Source organism: Rhinoderma darwinii, chromosome 2 (genome assembly GCF_050947455.1).
Source record: "Rhinoderma darwinii isolate aRhiDar2 chromosome 2, aRhiDar2.hap1, whole genome shotgun sequence".
NCBI classification, from domain to species: domain Eukaryota; kingdom Metazoa; phylum Chordata; class Amphibia; order Anura; family Rhinodermatidae; genus Rhinoderma; species Rhinoderma darwinii.
Window position 1 is genome coordinate 261300870 of NC_134688.1, and position 13611 is coordinate 261314480.

Here is a 13611-nt window from a genome sequence, read left to right on the forward strand (position 1 = left end):
GAATGCTTCCAAAAAGTTTAGTTGATGTTTCGACAAGAGTTGCCCTTAAATATGCACCAAGAAAAGAAAGTTTTATGAAACCTCAAAGTCTACAGTACTATTGTGGTGTAGTCTTAAAACTCTATACAACATAGCCTGCTTAGGTAGAAAATGACCATATCGCATAAGCTATGTGTTGCTTTCATGCTAGCTAGCCATCTGTGCATATCCAATGCTGTTCAATCAGCGGCAATCCCATGGGGTCACATGCTAATTTGACATACCACACAAATAACGCTGCTTATATCAATACAGAAGTCTGGAAGCTCATCAAAGTATGTTACATCACTGTACATGTTTGCGTGCTGCTGATATTAATGTTATTACATTTTTAACCCTTTTTTTGATAAATAGCTGCCAGTTTTGCCTTGAATGCCCTTCTGATTTTTTTTTTTTTTAAAGTATACTGTTTTATACATTTCTCATTGCTGGTTTATAATGTTTTTACAAGAATATATATATATATATATATATATATATATATATATATATATATATTTGCTCTTTTATGTTATTTGTATTTTTAACATGCAGAAATGCATTTTTGCCATTTCAACAATGTCTTATCACATTTCTCTGTCTTTGTATATTTTGTTCTGGTTATTTTATAACTTAGATTAAGATAAAAGGGCAAATAAATATGCCTTGAAAGTATAAAAGTGTCACTTAAAATATATGTCTATAAACCACATACAAATGCATAAAATAGTCTGAAAAGTTGAAAGGAACTGTGGGGGAAACCTGTATGACAGATCTCCTATACTGTCCATACACTAGGTGATAAGACTGGTGTAATACGATATTACATAGGCTGAAAGTATGCAACTGCTTAGATATCCTCCTTAAAGGGGTTATTCCACTATTAACATTTATCACCTATCTACATATTTGACCACTGAGACACCCACCATTCCTTTGAACAGCCGCAGTAGGAAAGAGTCATAGGGAGCGACTATTGAGAATTAATATGGCCCACGTCACGCAAGTGCATGGGTTATTCGTAAACAGCTGAGTGAGAAACTACATCATTAGAAAATTATTGGGGAATAGGCCTATGGGTCATGAAAATTACGCGGAGAAGTAAACAAACACCAGACCCTTCTGTCCTGGGTAGCAAAACCCAGAGCCATAATGGGGGGGGGGGGGGCTCAGTTTGATCTCTGTTATGGGGCTTCTCTCTATGCACACCACTTCTGTAAACATTATTGTGTGCTCTCTCTGGTAACAATCAGTGAGTCTCTGTCAGTTAGATATAATCTGGACAGGTTTTCAGCCTCTAGATGTAAAACAAAACCATTTTCATTCATTGAGAGTAAGCAGGGATCTTAAAAATGAATTACATGAGAAAGAAATGTTCTGAATGGCAAAATGTAAGGTATTTTTGCTTTTCTACCTCAGGATCTTCAGATTCAGTAGAGTATTAAAGGTCTGGTTACATCCAGTTGTAAGCTTTTAAGAATGACTCTTAAAAGGCTTTGTACATTTCACATTGCAGAATGTAAACCAATAATTTGACTTAACATCAACATATCTCATCAGCTTCTATTCTATTAATGTTTTTTAAACATATAAAAGGGAACTGTTATTGCTGCTAAAGTTAAGGCGTTGCCTTATGTTGCTGAAATATCTCACAATGTCATATTTTCTCGAGATCAAGCCAGAATAAAAAATATTGAAATGTGATGGGGAATTCAGAGCATTTCCCTTACAGCAAAAAAAAAAAAAAGAAGAAAAATAAAAGGAATTCACGTGTTTTACTTGAAGATCGACTGACAAAGATAAAGAGGGTACAATATCAGTAAATAGGTACAATTTGTCAGCATACTGTTTTGGGTGAATTCCATTGTCAGGTGGGGTACATTTTCTAGGTTCAGAGGACAAGAGTTAATACCTAGATTTATATACATCCAACAATTAATACTACAATAGTAAAAGAACAGTACAGCATTTAAAAATGTAACTCTACAGAAGATATATGATTGGTTTGCCAACAGTCATGCGAAAAAGTAAGGACTCCCCATGTAAAGTTTTTTTTTTAATGTGAACATCGATATTTGTCATTCAAACAGTGTGTAAACATATTTAAAGGTGCAGAATATAAAGATGACTTTTCACTAATTCCCAGAAAAATAATAGTAATCTTCTCAACTTAGTTGCATCTCAGTTGCTGTGTCATGTGCTCTCATTCTGACCACCAGAATAGACCATGCTCACATGTGTAGACAGGAGGTCATTTCTCCTGTGTGGCTGACTTCCTGTGTACTACAAGATTACATTATCATCTATCACATTCCCCCTGGTAGCACTGAGACCCCTCCCCACCCAGTTCCCCCCTCCTTATGTTTTTGTATGTCCCCCATACATATAGTGCTGCTGAAGATATTATTTCTGCTCTATCTGAGGGAGCAGGAGTGTAGTGACATAACAGGTCCATACAATGATTAGCTGCAGCTATATAACTCCCCTGACTTACACTGACTGTCTATACTATCTGTGAGTGCTTTGTATAGAATCTCCTGTATATTCCTATGTGATGCAGCTTCACACTGCTCTCCCCTGTCTCCTGCTTGTGAGGGTTGACATGGAGAAATCTATCACCAGCAGGAGGCAGAGGAGACAGGCTGGAACTGCATCACATAGAATTTACTGGGACTTCTGTGTGAGTACAGAACTTCTATGTCATTAGTATATCAATTGGTGCACTCAGATAGGATTAAATGCAGAGCAGGTGCAATGTGATGAGACTCTGCCCCGTCTGCCTCTGAAAAGCCAGAAGCATCATGGAAAATGTAGGCTGCATTAGGGGAACCATATCAGAGGGGAAGAAGGAACCAAGATGGCAGACAAGCTGAAAATGGCACATAAACTAAAACAGGTATACACCAGGCATATACAAAAGCCCCTACAGTATTATTCATTAATAGCCTGTGTTGCACTATACAGGCAAAACAAATACATAGCTAGAGTGCTTTCCCACTCCTACATGTTTTAAGCTCTGCAATGTTTGAGGGGTTTATTGCATGCACAAATCCACCTACAGCATCTCAATGTGATCTAGTTTTGGGATTCGACTTACAATAATTGAATGTGAGCGGTATTAGTAAATGTTCACCAGCTGCACACCAAGCACCATAGTAAAAGATGTCTCCTGCAACACACAATAGTCAAAACAAAGATATACCTCCACCTGCTCTCACGTTTGAGAAATGTTCATCCATGTACCTGTGCAGCCTGAGAGCATCTTGGGCTAAGTCACTGCTGCATCTATCTGAGTGTTTTTTTTAACTGTTATGCTCGTATTAGGTCCACAGAATGGATATTGATTGATGCTTCTGAATGAATAATAAGTGTTTACCAGGCCTTGGCTTGACCATTTAAGAACCCTCCATTGCCATGCTTTACAGTTGGTATAAGATTCTTCTCGTGAAATGCGATCTTTGGTTTTCCCCAACATGTCTTCTGGTACTATGGCCAAATAACTCTATCTTTTCCCTGTCTATCCGAAGAACATTGTTCCAGAAGTGCAGGTGTTTGCTTAGAGGTTCAAGGAAAAACGTTTGTCTTGCCCTAATGATCTTTCTGAACAGCGAAAGTTTCCTCCTGGCACAACTTTTATGTTAATCTAATTTGTGAAGTTTTTTCTAATGGTAGACTCATGCACTTTGACCTCAACAGCTATATGCCATGTGATATAATTCTGGGGTTTTTAGAGACCGCATCTTGTGCTCTGCTCTCCGGCTGAACTTGCTGGGACTACCAAGACTGGGCAAGTTGGCAGCCATTTGAAATCTTCCCTTCTAGATGATTTTCGTGATAGTGAAATGATTGATGTCCAGTTGTTTGGTGCTTTATCAATCCTTTGCCAATCTCATAGACTTGTAAAGTCTTCTTTCTAAGGGCCTCAGAGAGCTCGTTGGATCTAAACATGGTGATAGCACACATGTCTACAGTACTTTTGGCATAAGTGTGCAGTATGGAAGTCTATGGATACTGTACGGTATACATCCAGATAACATTTTTTGTTCTAGTCATATACATCAAACTGTATGGAAAAACGTGGTGTAAATTTAAGACATGTTGTATTTATAAAACACACATATCTACCTGTAGTACTTAGCTGTTTATCTAATATGTGTACAAATTCAGGGCTTATAAAAAGTACTTGACACTTTCTATGTGCACCCCTTTATTTCATATTTGTCACACCAAACAGTAACCTGAGTGGGTATATAACATAATTTTTGTTGTCCAATACCCATATAGCCTTTATACACAAGAAACTGCCTCCTTAATATAACTGTTTGCTCCAACTTTAGCAATTATGTATTCTGGATGCACACACAGGGTGTAGACCCATTACGGTGGTGTTTTTTGCATAGTAGTGAATGGCAGTTACGGAAGCAGTATAGCATGTGAGCTACGCTGTTTCCGTAACTACCATTCAGTTCTATGGGACTTACAGAATCAGCGTAGCTCAGTGAGCTACGCTGTTTTCTTCTTGATGGTCGGAAATCACATGCTTCAGCCACAACACAATGTGGTAGAACGGGGGTAGGGGGTCCAGTTCTAGAGATAGGTGCGGGTCCCATAGGTGGGACCCGCATCGACATTTATGACATATCCTGTGGATATGTCATAAATGTCCCTAATGGGAAAACCCCTTTCAGTATCATGGGATTGACAGCAAAGCAGAGAGGAAGAGAAAGCTGGGGAAATCTAAGAATCAAGATGTGGTATACAGTCAGGTGGGGAATGCAGACATGGAATGTCGTGTTTCTACTGGAGGTCTCCTTTAAAAAGTAAATGAATGAGCTTTACTTACATCAAATTAGAAAACAGAAAATTAGAAACATTTAATTTCTCCAGTCTCAAGATCTGAAGGTGGAACTGCCTGAGTCTTTGTTTTTATGTACTGTTATATATGGATCAGTTAATATTAAATTTTTGTTGCTCCAGAAATTATACATTTTTTAGGGAACATTTTTCTACTGTGTAATCATCACAGATTATTGCATATAGACCAGTAATTAGTTGATGATTATAACTTTGGAAGGATTAATCAACATATCATATGCAATCCAAAGTGGCACAATAGGGATAATAAAATGTTTATGAGACTGCTTGTTTGTATTTTGCAGTAGACATCAGCTGTTGTACTAAAAATTAACCTTTTATCTGCTAACAAACCACAAACGCAGTGCACCAACAGTTGAGATATTGCTAACTTGGGGATGATATCAGGAAATACAAGTGAGATTTCATGAGATCTGGATGTAATGCAGACAGTTTGGTGCAGTGGTCTCAGCCTGTGGCTTTACAGCTGATAAAAAAATAAAATTCCCAGAATTCCCTTGTTCCAGGGGATGCTGGGAGTTGTAGTTTTGCAAAACATGACGAGTCACAGGTTGGACACCATTAGTGTAATAAACAATTAATAATATGTTAGCCTTGGCCGTATAATTTAGAAAGCATTTCATGAACACTTAGGGGGGCACTTATTAAGACTTGCTGTTCATACGCCAGTATTAATAGAACGAAAGTTGGAGTAAGTTGGTATACATTAGGCGCCTCCTTGGCCGACAATGCAACAAAAAGTCAAATCTACTCCAGCTAGAAGTAGACATAGATTTGCGGCATAATTTACACCAGCTTCTGGCGTAAATCATGGTAAATTTAAACCGCAGTGGGCGTGGCAAAGCCAAATTTTAAAAAAAGTCGGGGAGGACGAAAAAGTGAAAACATTTCGCAGATTTTTGCGCAAAACAGACATGCGACAACATTTTAAGACTTATTTACACCACTTAAGTGGCGTAAACCTGATACTAAGTTCCTCTCTGAAACATTTGACAATGTATGGTATATATAGATGTAGCAGACCATCTGTTTTTACCAACAATTAATTGATGTTTAGGTTTCTGAGGCTGCTACAATATTTTAATACAGGGTCAGTTTATTGCTGCATCATGAAAAACAAAGTGTTTCCAGTTTCTCATGATAAATTTATCATTTCAATATTGGGCAAACTATATATTTTTTTTCAGTAATGATTTTAAGTGAGATGTAAATGTGCAGGAGAATAATCACTATAGAGCAGGGGAAGGCAATCCTAGCAAGGTGGATTTCCACTGTTGTAACTTCGGAGCGTCTTGAGATCTACTTGTTACTGAGTTATGACCGAACCATGGGTCCCAGGATGGATATTGCTTTTTAAATTGAATTTAGCGCTACAAAACAAACAGGAGAATACAGCACTGATCAGACGCAGTTACAGGCAAAAAAGACAACAATTGCATCCAGTGACTCAGAGGTGACGTCTTCTCTGATGTAGATGTTTTTTTTCCACTTCTTCTCCACACGACTCAGACCGCGATGAACACTTTTATCAGCCATGACTTATCTCTGCAGAGTTTGCTGTCCAGATATCTTAGGTTCCTCACTTTTCAATCATCCTCGACACCTTCTCAACATAAATGCCCCTGTTGCTGTGTCTGCTGTACTGCCCAGTGCCCCCAAATACTGTGCTACAGAAATACTAGTGCCGTACAGATAGTACGCCTGAAAACACTAGTGCCACACAGATAGTGCCCCTACTGTAATTACTGCCACACAGTGCCTTAAAAAAATAATTCTGCTTAGCATCTGACATTAATAATGCCACAGACATAGTATCCTCAAAAAATTGTGCCCCATGATAATGATGCTTCCCCACAGTGCCGCCATTATTTATAGTGGTCCCCCACACTGCTCCTATTAGTAATAATGCTCTCTTACAGTGCCCCCGTTAGTAACACTGCCCGCCGTAATTCCCTTAATTGTAATAGTGCTTCCCAGTGTACACACATTAGTAATAGTGCTCCGCAACAGTGCCTCATTAGAAATAGTGCTCCCCTACAGTGCCCTATTAGTAACAGTGCCGCCCATAGTTCCCTCAATTGTAGTAATGCTCCCGCCGGAGTGCCCCCATTAGTAATAGTGGCCTCCAATAGTAATAGTGCACCAAATTAGTAACAGTACCCCATAGTACCCACAAAAGTAATAGTACTCCCTCATAGTAATAATGCTCGCCCACAGTGCCCCCACTAGTTACAGTGCCCTAATAGTGCCCTAAATTGTAATAATGCACCCCGGAGCGCACACATTAGTAACAGTGCTCCCCCACAGTGAACCCATTAGTAATAGTGCCCCCCATAGTGCTATTAATTATAATAATGCTCCTCCATAGTGCCCCCGTTAGTAATAATGTTCCCCAGAGTATCCCCATTAGTAATAGTGGCCCCCAATAGTAATAATGCTAGCCCAGAGTGCCTTATTAGTAACAGTGCCCCATAGGCCCTCAATAGTATTAGTACTCCCCCATAGCAATAATGCTCTCCCACAGTGCCCCCATTAGTAATAGTGTTCCTATACAGTGCCCCCATTAGTTATAGTGCCTCCCCATAGTGTTCCTATAGTATCAGTGCACAACCTCAGTGCCCATATTATTACCAGGGCCCCATAGTGCCCTTAATTTAATAATGTTCCCTAAGAGTGCCTCCATTATTAATAGTAAATCCCCCACAGTGCCACCATTAGTAATAGTGCTCCTCCTTTATGCCCCTATTATTACCAGGTCACCCATTAGTAATAGTGCTCCCCATAGTGCTCTCTTAGTAACAGTGTCCCTAAAGTGCCTTGAATTCTAATAATGCACTGGCTGGCGATCTATGTTTTTCCGACCCCTGCAGAATAGTGAAGAGTCAGAAAAGCAATACCAAAAATTAGTGGCATTAAGTAAAGGCATTTGTCATTTTTCTATTCAATTGTGGCTGCCATTGTTTCAAAACGGAAAGCAACAAAAGCAGCCATATTGGACACATTTGAATTTAACTCATGGTAAACTGTCATTCTGTCATAAGATTCTATTAATAACTAAGTGATAGCACCTGTCTGTGCTTGATATTCCAAAAACATACAGGTCAGTTAACCTCCTATGAAACTGGCCCTGGTGCATAGGTATTTGTGTGCTTGTGAGTCTGACACAAAAGATATTCGATTGCGAGCCCTAGCTCATGCCCAACCATTTAGTGCTGAATGGCAGGGCAGAATGACTTGCCCTGCCAATCGGCGCCTTTCAACAATGCAAGCTGCGCGACAACGTCATTGCGCTGCTTTTGTCGTTCAATCCTAGCGGACATGCTCAGAAGAGAGCAGGCCTGCATTAACACAGGACGGTGCGGGGACGGGATTAAGGTGAGTATGTAAAATTGTTGTTTTTTTTACTTAAAAGTGTGAGTGGCATTATCTACAGGGAGGAGCTATATGTGGGGCACAATCTACAGGGGAGGCTATATGTGGGACACTATCTACAGGGGGACTATATGTAGGGCACTATCTACAGGGCCACTATATGTGGGGCACTATCAAAAGGGGGGCTATATGTAGAGCGTTATCTACAGGGGGCTTGATATGTAGAGCGCTATCTACAGGGGTCTATATGTGAGGCACTATCTACAGGGGGGCTGTATGTGGGGCATTATCTACAGGGGGGCTGTGTGTGGGGCACTATCTACAGGCGGCTATATGGCGGATACTATCTACAGGGGGCACTATGGGGGCCCTACCTACAGAGGGCTCTATCTATACGAAGTTGGGGGCTGTGTGTGTGTGTGTGTGTGTGTGTGTGTATGTGTGTGTGTGTGTGTGTGTGTGTGTGTGGGACACAGTGTATGCTGCTATTATAATCAGGGACACAGTGTATGGTGCTATTATAATCAGGGACACAGTGTATGGTGCTATTATAATCAGGGACATAGTGTATGGCGCTATTATAATTAGAGGTGCAGTGTATGGAACTATTATATATAGGGGGTAGTGTGTGGCACCATTAGAATTTTATCTCCGCTTATAGGTGCAGAAATGTTTGAAAAATGAGAAGCTGAAAACATCTGAGCGGCAAACTGCAGAAATGGACTGTGGCCGGGAGAAGTCATCATAGAGGTCTGGACCGGATGGAGAAGAAAAGAGAAAAAGAACAACTAGAATCTGAAATGACGTCACCGGTGAGTCACTTAATGTAAATGTTTATTTTGCAACTAATCAGCACATTAGTCACTGTATGATCTGCAGCGAGATGTTGGGTGGTATGATTTTTTTTTGTGAAACAGCAACTCCCAGCATATCCTTACCATTGTTCGGGTCATGCTGGGAGCTGTAGTGTTATGTCGTACAAACCTATACGGCAGGGGTTGTACTAAATTGAGCTGTATTTGTGCTGTTGTTTTATTTATGTGCTGAGCTTGGTTCTGATGCTATATATATATATATATATGTACTGAGCTTGGTTCTGGAGCTGTATATATGTACTGAGCTGGGTTCTGGTGCTGTATTTATGTACTGAGTTTGGTTCTGGGGCTGTACATATGTACTAAGTTTGGTTATGGTGTTGGATATATGTATGAGCTTTGTTCTAGAGCTGTATATATGTACTGAGCTTTGTTCCAGTATGTACAGTATTTATGTACTGAGCTTTGTTCTGGTGTTGTATATATGTATTGAGCTGGGTTCTGGTGCTGTATATATGTACTGAGTGTAACGTCCACGGTCACAGACCGCAGACTCCTATCATCCTGCAGACGTCTTCCCCCCACAGAGATGCAAGCACATGCGGCCGTCCTGTCCTGCAGTGACCACTAGGGTGCATGCTCAAGCTCATTCCCGGCCTTAATGAGTCAGAGCACACACATATTTTAGATTGACTGAGTGCTCTCATGATCACCCTAGACTATAAGAAGGACCCTGCTCCGACCTTCATTGCCTGACCTTTGTTGTGTTACACGTGTTAGTTTTTGCAAATGGTCCCTTGGTGTTTTCCCGTTCCCAGTTTTCCCGTTCCTGCTACCTGTATCCTATGCAACCTTGTTCCTGTGCCATTGAGAGTTGGAGTCGTGTTGTGTCGTATACTACGCCTGCTGTATTTCACCACGCCTGGTGTCTGCCTGCTACCAAGGTCCCATCCGAGCCTGCCATCGTTACTGTCTATATTGCCAAAGGTACCCATATTCGAACTATTGACTTTGCCTTGGTATCCTGTTTGGCCAGCTGCTATCCCGCTACGGCGGTACAGCCCAGTGGGTCTACACACCCATCGTGACACTGAGATTTGTTCTGGTGCTGTATATATGTACTGAGCTTGGTTCTTGTGCTATATTTATGTACTGAGCTTTGTTCTGGAGCTGTATATATTATATGTATGAGCTTTGCTCTGGTGCTGTATATATGTATGAGCTTTGTTCTGGTGCTGCATATATATATATATATATATATACTGAGGTTGGTTCTGTTGTTGTATCTATGTACTGAGGTTGGTTCTGGTGCTGTATATATTTATTGAGCTGGGTTCTGGAGCCATATATGTCAGAGTTTGGTTCTGATGCAGTAATTATGTAAGATATATTTATAATAACAATATTGCAGGGCAGTTGGAATTGTTTTCAATTCATTGTATATGTATTGGGAACCTGTCAGGTAATTTTTATCCCCTTGAACCACCACCATGCAGTAATACGTAACCTGACAATATTTCCAAACATTCCCCAGTGTGTTTTTTTCAGATGCAGCAAAATCTATATAATCAACTTTTAAAGTGGCACACGCTATATGCTAATTACTCATCAAAGGGTCATGGAGCGGTGCCGCTATCCTGAAGAGTCACATAGTCATGCCTCCAAACCCACCTTTCCATGCTTGTTTGACATCCCCTGGCTGTTATAAATCACAGCCAGTATCCTCTAACTTTCTCGGTTGCGCCATTGCCTTGTACTACTTGGGCACGCATTGTGCAGCGAGGTGTACTCTGCCCAGCTGCACCGTGCATCCCAGTACAAGGCAATGGCACATCTGCAAGAGTTGGAGGAGGCTGCTAGTGATGAAGAACAGCCAGGGGGATGTTAATCAAAATCTGGGGGGCGCCATTTCAATTTTCGCCTCAGGCAGCAGAAAAGCTAGAATCGGCCCTGTTAGTAGATACGCTCGGCGTACAGAGCAGAGGAATACTTATTTCATGAGGAGAGCATATTTTCCCCAATGAAAGTTTAAGTCTATGCAATACCCCACCAGAAAGCTTGATTATATCCTGAATCTTTATTTTAAGTAGTTGTATGCTACTACTATCAATACTTTTATCCCTCATCTATCCGTCCTAGGCTCTGTTCACACTTGCGTCAATGTTTTCATTTATAATCGAAACCTCAAAGCATTGCCAAATCCATCTTATTATGGTATGTTCACACAGAGTTTTTTGCAGGCAGAAAACTCTGCCTCAAAATTCTGTTTGGAATTTTGAGGCAGATTTTGATCTGCCTGCACGCCGTTTGCAGTGTTTTTCGCATCGTTTTCCGCCCGCGGTCATTGAGCGCCGATGGGCATAAATGCCGCGAAATACGCTTTCTCTGCCTCACATTGATGTCAATGGGAGATCAGAGACGTAAACGCCCGAAGATAGGGCATGTCGCTTCTTATTCCCGCAAGACGGTTTTTCCGTTCGCGGGAAAAAAAACGCCTTCACCTCCCATTGAAATCAATGGGAGGCATTTTTTGCGTTTTTTTGGCACATTTTCCGCGTAAAAAACTTGTCAAAAAACTCTGTGTGAACTGACCCTAATGGGGTCTGTAGTGTTTAGTCTTGCCGCGATATTCTTCCTGTCAAATCAGCTTTGAAAGAGCCTCATTATTGCATATTGTTCTGTTGAAAATTATTATTATATGATAAGTATTTAGCGCTGTCAGGTTCATTATCTGGCTGTACTTGTGTAGAAAGAGTAGAATAGTGTAGATTGTATTCTTACTATTCCTACTTAAAGGGGTTTTCCCATCAGAGACATTTATAACATATCCACAGAATATGTCATAAATGTCAGATAGATGCGGGTCCCACCTCTGGGACCTGCAGCTATCTGTAGAATGGATATCTACAGAGGGGGCTGTTTGGCGTTATCTACAGGGGGGCAGTATGGCGTTCTCTACAGGGGGGGCTGTATGGCATTATCTACAGTGGGGCTGTATGGCGTTATCTACAGAGGGTGCTGTATGGCGTTATCTACAGAGGGGTCTGTATGGTGTTATCTACAGAGGGGGCTGTATGGCGTTATCTACAGAGGGGGCTGTATGGCGTTCCCTACAGGGGGGCTGTATGGCGTTATCTACAGGGGGGCTGTATGGCGTTCTCTACAGGGGGGCTGTATGGCGTTATCTACAGAGGGGGCTGTATGGCGCTAACGCCATACAGCCCCCTTGTAGAGAACGCCATACAGCCCCCCCTGTAGAGAACGCCATACAGCCCCCCCTGTAGGGAACGCCATACAGCCCCCCCCCTGTAGGGACCGCCGTACAGCCCCCCCCTGTAGGGAACGCCATACAGCCCCCCTGTAGGGAACGCCATACAGCCCCCCCTGTAGGGAACGCCGTACAGCCCCCCGCCTGTGGGGAACGCCATACAGCGTCCCCCCTCCCAAAAAAATGCGACCTTCAGTGTGTCCTACAAAAGACATGTATCCCCTATCCACAGGATAGGGGATACATGTGTGATCACTGGCAGCGATAGGGAGAACGGTGGGCCGAAAGTCCCCCGAAGTTCTCCATGACTAACCTCTGACTTCCGGCGTCTGCGCAGCTCAATAAAAATGAAAGGAGCGCTGGTCACGCATGCGCACAAGCGCGACCAGCGCTCCATTCATTTCTACTGAGCTGCCGACACAGACCCCGGAAGTCCGAGGTTTGTGATGGAGTACTTCAGGGGACTTTCAGTCCCCCGTTCTCCCTATCGCTGCCAGCGATCACACATGTATCACCTATCCTGTGGATAGGGGATACATGTCTTTTATTTAATGGCAGAGCGGGGAGATACCTTCCTGCTCTGCCGTAGTGTTCAGTGGCGTCCTGCTGTAGCAGCCATAGCGGCTGCTAGCGGAGCTTCCGGCCATGGTGGGGGCCCGTGCCGGCGGGCGGCACGGGCCCCGTCATGCCGCGGGCCCCGTAGCAGCCGCTATGGCTGCTACGGCGGTAGTTACGCCACTGGCTCACATGCTATGCTGCTTCTGTAACTGCCATTCACTACTATGGGAGCTACGGAAACAGTAATTCATGGTCGAAAATCACACGCTAGAACAGGGTTTATGGGGCCCTGTTCTACAAATAGGTGCGGGTCCCAGATGTGGGACCCACATCAAACTGACATTTATGACATATCCTGTGGATATGTCATAAATGTCTCTGTTGGGAAAACCCCTTTAAGTGACTAAGTGGAATTTAATAAACCTGCTGAATTCCTTAGCTATAGGTTTAATTTTATGTTAAGCAGAAGGAGTAGGTGCGGTTATATATTTTTGTACAACAGCTTCCAAGAATGTCAGCTCAATTACTCTCCTTGTTTCAAGTCACTAGATGTAAGTAGTGAAAATGAGTCATACATCTATCACAATACCTTTCTGAAAATGCTAGAGGAAATAATTCTAATAAGGCAAAAAAACAATGTAAAAAATAAATAAATAAATAAAAATGCATTTTAGCTCCATAACTTTCTGTAACTTGGGAGAGTCT